Source organism: Sinocyclocheilus anshuiensis, unplaced genomic scaffold (assembly GCF_001515605.1).
Source record: "Sinocyclocheilus anshuiensis isolate Anshui unplaced genomic scaffold, SAMN03320099.WGS_v1.1 scaffold129, whole genome shotgun sequence".
Taxonomy (NCBI): Eukaryota; Metazoa; Chordata; class Actinopteri; order Cypriniformes; family Cyprinidae; genus Sinocyclocheilus; species Sinocyclocheilus anshuiensis.
Genome location: NW_015537946.1, coordinates 481,234 through 491,715, shown reverse-complemented (window position 1 = coordinate 491,715; position 10,482 = coordinate 481,234). Strand labels below are relative to the sequence as shown.

At 37.0% G+C, this 10,482-nt stretch overlaps 1 long non-coding RNA gene across 1 annotated transcript in view; it reads right to left on the bottom strand.

Moving 5' to 3' along the window:
- Nucleotides 1-3,684: 3,684 nt before the first annotated feature.
- Nucleotides 3,685-10,482, bottom strand: part of LOC107664171 (uncharacterized) — a 21,181-nt gene continuing 14,383 nt past the window's right edge. Inside the window, exons 2-3 of the long non-coding RNA XR_001631432.1 lie at nucleotides 7,811-7,816; nucleotides 3,685-3,758 (exon numbers count right to left, since the gene is read on the bottom strand). This is a non-coding gene — a long non-coding RNA (uncharacterized LOC107664171). The remainder of the gene's footprint in view (nucleotides 3,759-7,810; nucleotides 7,817-10,482) is intronic.

Sequence of the window (10,482 nt, the reverse complement as noted above, 5' to 3'; positions counted from 1 at the left end):
AAATGAAAATTCCTACACAATTTAATGGCAGTTTGTAACTATTTTACATTTTGGAAAATTGGTGGCTAATTTGTATTAAACCTGTATGACTTTCTTTGGAAGTGTTTTTGTCCATTCAATGAATGTCAATGGGAACTAATGTTGTTAAAATTAACTTGCAAAATTCTTTTTAAACTGTTTCTTTGCCAATAATGTAGTTCACAGTAAAAAAAATAATAACCCTAGAATCAGGCTACTATAGCAGCTTTTGTGATAACAATGAGAATGTAAAGTGAACTTGTGTTATATTATGAATTATGAAAAAAGCACAAATTATATGCGCTACTTTTATGATACTTTTTTCTTGTGCTTTTTGAAGTTTGACAGTCCTTGGTTACTATATAGATTAATTTGAACGAAAATAGCAATGTGAAAATTATTTAATGCATCTCATTTTGTGTTCCACAGAAGAAAAAAGATAATATGGGGAAACAAAATGTCATTTGGATGATATGATGGTGCATTAAAATGTTTGGTTAAACTATTCATTTAATTGATTTCCTTAGAGTCATTGTTGTTATTCAAAATTTGCATTTGTAAATGCAAAATGTTCAAGTGGTATAGAAGCAATTCACTGTACTGGTGCTTAGATTTCTGTAACTTTACATTAGTGACACTCCATGTGAATGAACTATGCAGGCTGGAGCGCCTTAGAATACAAAGTGACTTTAGGTGTATCTGTTTTTGGGAGCCTGTTTGCTCCTTGTAGTAAAAATATTTGTTTTATGAATGGCTCCTCTTGCAGTCCCCAAAAACTCAAGACTACTAGGCTGGAGGTGTTGTGATAAATTGCAGCAAAATATGCACTTACAAAAGGCTCCCCTCTAGCGCTCTATCATATCTGGAGAAGCCATAAATCAGGCTAGTTGCCAGTGTTCCACTTACAGTGCAATCCAGGTTCTCCCTGTTCTGGCCAACTCTCCATTGTAGCACCTGAGAATGTCTGATTACTACAAAGTAAAAAGTTGTCTCTTTGAACCACCCTGTTTCTGTCACGGTTCGCTACTGTGAGGAGCACGGAGCGAGGAATGAGGAGACGCAGAGTCGAATTCAAACATATAGACTTTAATCATATCCAGGGAACCAGGAAAACACACGTAGCAAGGGTAGACATATACAATTCCGGACAAGGGAGAACAGAACGGGCTAGAACTCAAATAGGGCAGATAACGAGGAGCCTTCGTAGCCTTGTCCCGGTTCCCTGGCCCGGCCACTATGGCAACGGATATCCCCCCCCTAAATTTTCTTGCGGAAAATTAGGTCCTTCAATGCCTGGAGGGATTATAGAGGAGCGGGCTCTGGGGGGCGCTCTGAAGGAGCGAGCACTGGAGAGCGCTCTGGAGGAGCGGACACTGGAGGGTGCTCTGGAGGAACGCGCGCTGGAGAGCACAGACGAAGGAGGGCTGGATGGGACCAGCGGAGGCGAAGGAGACGAAGGAGACGAAGGACGGCTGGATGGGACCAGCGGAGGCGAATTAGACTCAGGAGCCGAATGAGAGCTTTCTGGAGCGGACTCTGGGGTGAGGATAGGAGCCGAGAACTCTGGGGGTAGCGCCATGTCCATGAGCACTGAGAGGCACGCTGGAGCTGACTCTGGAGCGAGCTCTGGGGCTGGAGCCGACACTGGAGCAAGCTCTGGGGCTCGAGCCGACACTGAATCGAGCACTCGGGCGAGGAAGAGGGCCCTGAGCCAGTAATTTCTCCTCTTCTGATTACGGGTGAACTGGGCGGCCGGCGGGCTTGTCGTTGCGGTGGCCGGCGGGCTTGGGTCAACGGCGGCCGGCGGACTTGACTCGGGAACGGCTGGCGGGCTTGAGTGAGCCGCGGCCGGTGGGCTTGAGCGAACGGTGACTTCCATGCCGCGGGGAGAAACAAATGGGAAAACAAAAACACTTTAAAAAACGGAAAAGAAACACGGAGAGGAGAGGCGCCGCTCACATTTTGCTGGTCCGGAATTATGTCACGGTTCGCTACTGTGAGGAGCACGGAGCGAAAAAAGGAGGAGACGCAGAGTTGAATTCAAACATATAGACTTTAATCATATCCAGGGAACCAGGAAAACACACGTAGCAAGGGTAGATATACACAATTCCGGACAAGAGAGAACAGAACGGGCTAGAACTCAAATAGGGCAGATAACGAGGGGCAGACAGGTCAGGAGGATAGCTAATAACAAGGAACACCTGGAACAAATAGAACTAAATGGGGACAGGAACCGGAAGGACCAAATAAGGGCACAAAGAAACAGGAGGCAGGAACACAGGGAAAACAAAATAAAAATCGACCTTAAACGTGACAGTTTCTTTATTGGTCCAAATTTGTTGGGGCGATTGAAAAGCAGTCGGGTGCTCCATGACATACATTTTGCACAGGCTGTGGGATGGCTAGATGCATCCCTATTCCCAATGCATGCCATTTTTCTCTTTGTTTGATGAATAAAATGCAAACTACAGTTGAAAAAAAAAAAACAGGCCTTTTATTAAAACCACAGAAGCTGTATGAGTTGTCTTTGACTGACTTTGTGGAAACGTGGCAATAATCACTTCTGTTAGACATGCAGAGTGTCAAAATTAGTTCTGCCCTGGCAAGGAAACTGTTGGCTTGCGGGTGGTTTATTTCATTTCTCCACCTTGGTTTCTAGAACCTTCTAGAAACTGCTCAATATGGTCTGTTCTAAAAAATAGCAAGCTGTCTTGCTGCCCAACTTCTCCATAGGCCTTAGGCAGAATCCTAAATGTGCGGTCATATATACGATTGCTCGACAAAATTTTGCAGCTGAAGTTCTGTAATTCCAATAGTAATCCATGCCGATCAGGAGTTTCGCATAAGGGCAAAAAAAATCTTCTCCAGGCAGATTTTGCTCATTTTCAAGACAGTCACATGAAATTGCTTTGGTTTGAAAGTGACTTCTGTGTGAGCCATGCTTTATACATTGTATATTGGACCTTTTTTTTTTTGCCTGCAAAACTGACATTTCATATGACATATGTCTGGCATTTGGACCAGGTGTTCAAGTGTGCATGAAGACCATAAGTGTGTGTAGAGCTTTTGATTACCTGTTTGGAGACACATTTTCATTTTCAACATTGTGCATTTTAAAATAAACTTTGGTAACACTTTAGGGAAAATTCACTATTAACTAAGAGTTTTCTCTCAAGAAACTCCTAATTACTAATTGATAGTAAGTATAGTAGTTGTTGTATGTTTAAGTATGACGTGGGGTTAGGGGATCTAATATGGTCATGCATTCCTGAACATGATGAATAATGGGATACACTTGGCCTCAAATACCACTCCACTGACCTGGGACAGTTTTGCATACTTACTTTCTGTCACAGGCACGCACTTTTAGTTGGCCAAGACAACAAGTGTGGGTATTGGGATAGACTTGTTGGGTAAAAAGAGTCAAATTTACATTTTTAGACTATGGATTCTTTATAAATAAATAAATATATTTGCACATTTATTAATTTAGCCGAAACTTTTATCCAAAGCAACTTCCCACTGAGCAAAGGTACGTCCAAATGATGTCATTTCAACGTCTTTTTGATTTGGAGTAAGGAAAAGTAAATTAAATGTATAAAGAATTTATCATAAGTTTCTTAACATTTGTTTTATTAATCAGTATTTACATTATTTATGAAAGTAATAGAGTGGGGGAACTATGACTTCAGAACCTGGAAGAGTAATTCGCCGCGGGTTCCTTCGAGATTTTCGTCCTGGACCGACCGACGCAATATAGACATGATCTGCACGTCGGGCCGACGTCTCATGTTTGTTGGGTTACAAATGAGGAATACAGGAAGCAATTCATCTTAAGGAGGCAACAACAACACAAGAAGTGCTAGCAATACAACATTTCAAACATTGTTCAGGGCTGCATTTCCCAAAAGCATTGTTAGCTAATTATGGTCGCAAATTCCACTGCACTCTATTGGTAATGACGGAACGTGCAACCCTAGTTGCTTGTGGGAAACGCACCCAAGAGTAGTACAGGCTAGAACACGGAGGGATTAATAAATAATGAAGTGATCATTTTACCAGCAGAGAATTAAACTGTTCTAGAAAGTGATTTAGTGCCTCTCAGTTTGAGAGCCCCAATCTTGAAAGACCTACTTGTGAGATAAGATGCAAACCACCAAAGTGAAGTTCCTGTGATGCCCATCTGATAGTTTACAGTGTTTAAGGTGATAGATCTAGCAGAATGAGACATGATGATTTGGAATCAATTTTTGAAATCCACAGACCTTCAGTGACTGACAGCAAAACATTCTCAGTTGAGTGGCTGTTCATCTGTGAGATAAAGTTTAAAATAAAGAGTAAAGTCATACTGTAAGATAGAAAGTCAAAATTGTGAAATATAAAGTTCAATTTATGAGAAATATATTTGAGAATATATAAAGTTAAATAATAATTGTATACATAATGTTTAGGGCAGAGGTCATGTAAAGAATCAAAATGTATAGCAATATATTTTTAACATAGAAATATAAATTATAAACTAGCTTCATGATCATGCAATTATTGATGCTCTTTTTGAAAGCAATGGGCTACTGGCCACAATGGTAAATGCTTAATTGCCTATTTTTGTTTTAGAAAATGTATAATTATATTTATAATAAATAAGTATATTTCTTAGGAAGTATGCAACAAATCAAACCCCATATTTAAGTGGCTGTGTGTAGTGACTTAGCAGTGAAATGGGTTGCTTAAAATGCTGTCTTCAAAGGCAGCTCACTTGTATTTGGTACACTCCCTTTATCAGTGAATCATATGGAAGGATTTGTACAGCTTGTTAAAGAAGCAGATGAGTTTCTCACTCCTGTGGTTTTACAAGCCGCCTTTTCAGCACCAAAGATGGAATATGAGCCACCTTCATTGAAATCAATTATAATTTTTATCTCTTCCCAAAGAGCTTGAGGTGACATGTCTGAGAAACATTGTCAGAGCTATGAATTGAGTTTGGTACATCGCCTTCCCTCCGGATGTGTAAGTCACAGAGCCCTACAACCACACTTCATCACTCAGATGAAAGAGCTGAGAACTGCATATTATCATATTCAGTCTAATAATGACAAGATTTGATGTGATATGCATCCCACCAAAAGCATGTCAAGTTAGGCAAGTTATTACAAATTGAGTCAAGCACAAGAGAAAATTCTCGAAATGACTGACTTTTAATGATGACTTTAAATTTAAATGGATTCAAAAAAATGGATTTTACTGTTTGACTAACGATTAGGTTATGACAGGACTAGTTTAGAAAGCAAAATATCACTTGGCTCTATAACTTCAGGGCAGAGGATGTTTGTTCCAGTATATCCATGATGCAGATTTGAATCGTGATCTTTGGATTTGGTGAGCTTAATATTGTGAGAAAGATGATAGCAACAACAACAGGTATTATACATGATATTCAAATAGAGTAGTAGACTGTAAAATGTTATTTTAAATTATAAAGGATTAAACTTACAGTATGTTTTCATACAGTATTAAAGCAAGGTGCTAGCAATGCCAAGGTCATGGGTTTGATTTACAGGGAATGCATAAATTCCCATGTCTAAAAGAAGAAAAAGAAATACACTTAAGTTGTATTAATATAGATGCACTTATTATATTTTTATTATACTATTCTAAGTGCATAATAAATGTGTTATTTTGGAACAACTTTAAGTATGTCAAGAGCTCTTTAAGATATGTTTAAGATGAACTTTAAGCTAATTGCAGTACATTTTAATATATTTAGTTAAAATGTAACAACAAAGTATCTTTAGTGTAATTTAATTGTGCTTCTTCACTTTATTTAAAATACACGTTTATAATTGAAGTACAGTTAGAATATATTTTAAGCTTCACTTTATGTATGTCAGGGATACTCCAGCTTCGTCAGGCCCAATCACCTCACACACCCGTTCACAATCACCGGAGTACTAATCAGCCGCACCGGTCATCAGCTCATCAACACTAGCACAAATACTCAGTCACTGCAGTTGCACTTTGTCTGGTCTTGAGTTCACTACGCTACTCCTTACCCGACTCACTCACCTGGAATCAAACCTGTCACCCACCAGCCTTCGTCGAAGTCATCATCCGTCAGATCTAAGAAAGACAAAAGAAGCCGTCACTACGTGAGCTAGATCCCTTCAGTTTCTGGAACTCTGTTCATTTAACCCGTTTGCTCTGCATCTCTCCCCTCAGAACCCTTGATTAAATAAAGAACCCTTCTTACCGGTATATCTCCGTTTTGGTCTCCTTCTGTACTGTGACAATGTACTTCTGTTACATTTTCAATAGCATTTCAGTTCATTATCAATGCATTATCAGCACACTATTAGTTTATTATAAAGCTATTTGTCAGCATTCTAAAATGATATTAAAAAGTACAAAAATCATTAAATGAACATGACATACATATGGGATGTATGCAGTCCAAATGCATTGCAGTCAAGAATAAAAAAATAACAAGTGTGAAACCAGAATTTAAAAACACATGTAAAATTATATTGCACAAAATAAAAAAATGAAAGCAAAGTTATCAGAATAGCAAACAATGGTCACGGATCAAAAATAATAAGTGTAAATAAAAAATGTAATAACACATTTAAAAAAAATAATAAGCATGAATTAAAACTTTAAACACATTTAAAATCATATTGCACAAAATTTAAATATTAATGCAAAATTATCCGAATTGCACACAAAATCATGTTTTGCTTGGTTATATTTCTGTTTTTTGTGCTCTCAGACATTTTCTGCATAAAAAAAAAGTGCAGAACGTGGAATAAAGAGCGAAGGGAAAAACATCATAAGCATACAAAAAATAAAAATATGTGCAGAAAATATCTGAGAGCACAAAAAACAGAGAAATATAACCAAGGAAAACATGATTTTGTGTGCAGTTCGGATAATTTTGCATTAATATTTCAGTTTTGTGCAATGTGATTTTAAATGTGTTTAAAGTTTTGATTCATGCTTATTTTTTTTAAATGTGTTATTAAATTATTTTTGTGCAATATAATTTTACTTGTGTTTTTACATTATTATCCATTTTTATCCGTGACTGTAATACATTTGGCGGGAATCTGATCCCATACATAAATGTACACACACTTTATTGTGATATACCTTGTGTACATTACAACAATAAATTCCTTGATTACATTTAAAAAGTACAGCAGCATATACAAACTCTTGATCAAAATAATTGTAATATAATAAATTAAAATAAATATCAGTGAAATGCTATAACAGAACTACTTCAATCAATTTGTAGAACATTTCTGTTATACCTGTATTACTGGAAAGTACACTGAATATTCCATCACTGAATAAAAATGAATCAATCAATGAAGCAATTTTCTTTTCTTTTCTTTTCTTTTCTTTTCTTTTCTTTTCTTTTCTTTTCTTTTCTTTTCTTTTCTTTTCTTTTCTTTTCTTTTCTTTTCTTTTCTTTTCTTTTCTTTTCTTTTCTTTTCTTTTCTTTTCTTTTCTTTTCTTTTCTTTTCTTTTCTTTTCTTTTCTTTTCTTTTCTTTTCTTTTCTTTTCTTTTCTTTTCTTTTCTTTTCTTTTCTTTTCTTTTCACACACGTAAAGAAGTTACTGAAAAACAATAAAGCACAGTGCTTTAAGTTAAGTCTGCAAATGACTAAACCAAACAAAGAAACAGAACATTTCAAATGTCACCTTCAATCGTCATCTTCAATTGCGGATCACTTTTCTTTGAGTATGACTTGTTGCATTTTTCTGTATCTGAGGTCTTGCAATTCAGACACTGTGGTCTTTGAAAACTGCTTCATCATAGGGTCTGTGAAGGGAAAAAGAATGAATCGGTAGTTTTGAGTGCTGTTTTTGAATATCGTGTTTATTATAATTTGCATAGATATGCATTAGAATTTCTGGTCCCACTTTATATTAAGTGGCCCTAATACCTGTGTACTTACATAGTAACTAGATGTGTACATAGTATGTAACCACAGTGTAAGTACACATTGGTACATAGTATCTACAGCTGTAATGTTTGTGTAACCACATATGTAACAACCCACTGAATTGTATGTGTAAATACAAATGTGTAACAGGACATTGGTAACAAGACTTTTTTGGTAATGAAAGTGCAAATGTGTAACAGGACTAACAGCACTTTTTGGTAATGAAATTACAAATGTGTAACAGGACTAACAGCACTTTTTGGTAAAGAAAGTGTTACACTTTATATTAACTAAACAATTCCTATGGATTTACCATGTATTTACTCTGATGTTACACAGCAGTGGCCAGTAAATTAGGCTTTACATATAAATTGTGTTTGGTGTCCAGAATGTTACACTTTATATTAAGTGGACAGTTCCTGAGGAGTTACCATGTAAGTACACTGGCATTACAGTGGTGCACCAACTCCACCAACTTGAGATCCAACTCCTCCCACTTTACATATCCCTAAACCTACCCATTTCCACGCCCTGGATCCCATTTCCACCCCTAAACCTATCCATCTCCAGCCCCTGGATCAAATTGTTCCAATTGCTCTTATACATATTGTTGTTACAAAATGTAGTTATATATGTCCTGTTACACATTTGTACTTACACAAACCATTTGGAGGGCTGTTACATGTGTGTAGTTACAGAAATATCACAGCTCTAGATATGTACCAATGTGTACTTACACTGTGGTTGCATACTACGTACACATCTAGCTACTATGCAAGTACACAGGTATTAGGGCCACTTATTATAAAGCGGGACCGACGTTCTTTGGGCCTATTTACACCTGGTCACTTCATGCGTTTTCTCTGGTGTAAACAGGCCCTTTGACTGTTCTCAGTTTACCTTTCAAAGCTTGGACTAAATCCTCATCAAGCTTGACATGAGCGTCCATTTTATCTTCTTGTCTGTCGTCACCATACAATACTCTGTGTTACATTGAACATAAGAGGCCCATATCTCTACAACAGAAGTGCTGAATCCAAAGTTAGCCAGACACTCAACAGTCACTTTATTAGGAAATATGTCAGCCAGAATTAAACCTGTGAGATTCATTGATATGAGATTAAAACATAATCTGATTTAAATTTGTCTTCTATTGCAACAGCAGCTGATCTGAAAACAACAAATTTTAACTTAATATTTCACAATGAAATACTCATTAATATTTAGCATGTACTTCATTACAATTGTTACAATTACAGATTGTTGAAGAAAAAAAAACAACTTAATTTGAATTTAAAAAAGCAAAGTAATTGTGTACATGCTATAACGACAAATTATTATTTCTGGCAATACATTGTATAATGTTTTTATAGCTGTTATATGAGAGACAAATGCCACTACCTAAACTTTAAGCAACCATACCTAGTGCATATAGTTGCGATAACTAGCTAGTATGTGTCAGTGTCACGTTACATCGTTTAACGTTAGCATTCCATTTGTTAGCTAACATTTGCAAATGCACAACAACACTATCCACCTAGGAAAAACTCAGAAGTGAGCTTAAATTTAGTTAAACAAATGGCTAGTAAAAACTTACCACCGAGGAGGAATTTCTGCGGGCAGTATCTATCTGTCGGTGTCTGCTTCGACTTGACAGATGCACCTTTTAAGCACCTTTTGTTAAGGAGGTGGGAGCTGACCTGGTTTTCTAGTCAGGAAAATAAAATCAAGCGAAACTGGGATGATTTCTGCTGAAAACATTTTACCATCTCAACAGCAGACAGCCATGTGATTGGACCATTACCTCCAAAGTCGATTTGAAAAGCTTGGCTCTGATTGGTCAAATTGAATGTAACTATTGCGTAGGGCTGTGCAAAAAATCGAATGCGATTTTCATTCAGTTTTCGACTGGCAATGACAAGTAACAGAAATTAAATACTTACCTAGAGTCACAAAATAATGAGGTTCCAAATCTACACCAAGTGTGCCACACAAGTCCTGAAAAGTGAAGCCAAAACTTTCCAATCGACCCCAGGTGGCTGGACCCAGTATAGGTCATAAACCCCACCCAGAGGTGTAAAGAGAACCTAAAAACCATACTTGAGTAAAAGTACAGATACCTTACAGTGAAAATTACTCCATTACAAGTTACAAGTCACCAATTTTAAAATGACTTGAGTAAAAATCTTAGAGTATCTGATTTTAACAGTACTTGAGTATTTTATTTATACTGAATACAGGTTTAAACATGCACTAGTCCTCAACACCTAGGAGACATGCCAAGGAAAAACAAGAAACAGTTGAGTTTGCAATTTGCAATAAAGTGGCCGTTTAAACTTGATTGTACTGTGTTCAATGGGTTTACACTGTCAGAGCATAAAAAAAATATTTTTTTATGCAATATGACACTGGTGGGTGTGGCCACATCTTAAAGGAGGACTGCCTCATGGTGAGAGGAAGGAAACCCTTTGAAATAAGTGTTTTTATTTCCATCTTAAAAGGTTGATCACTAAATT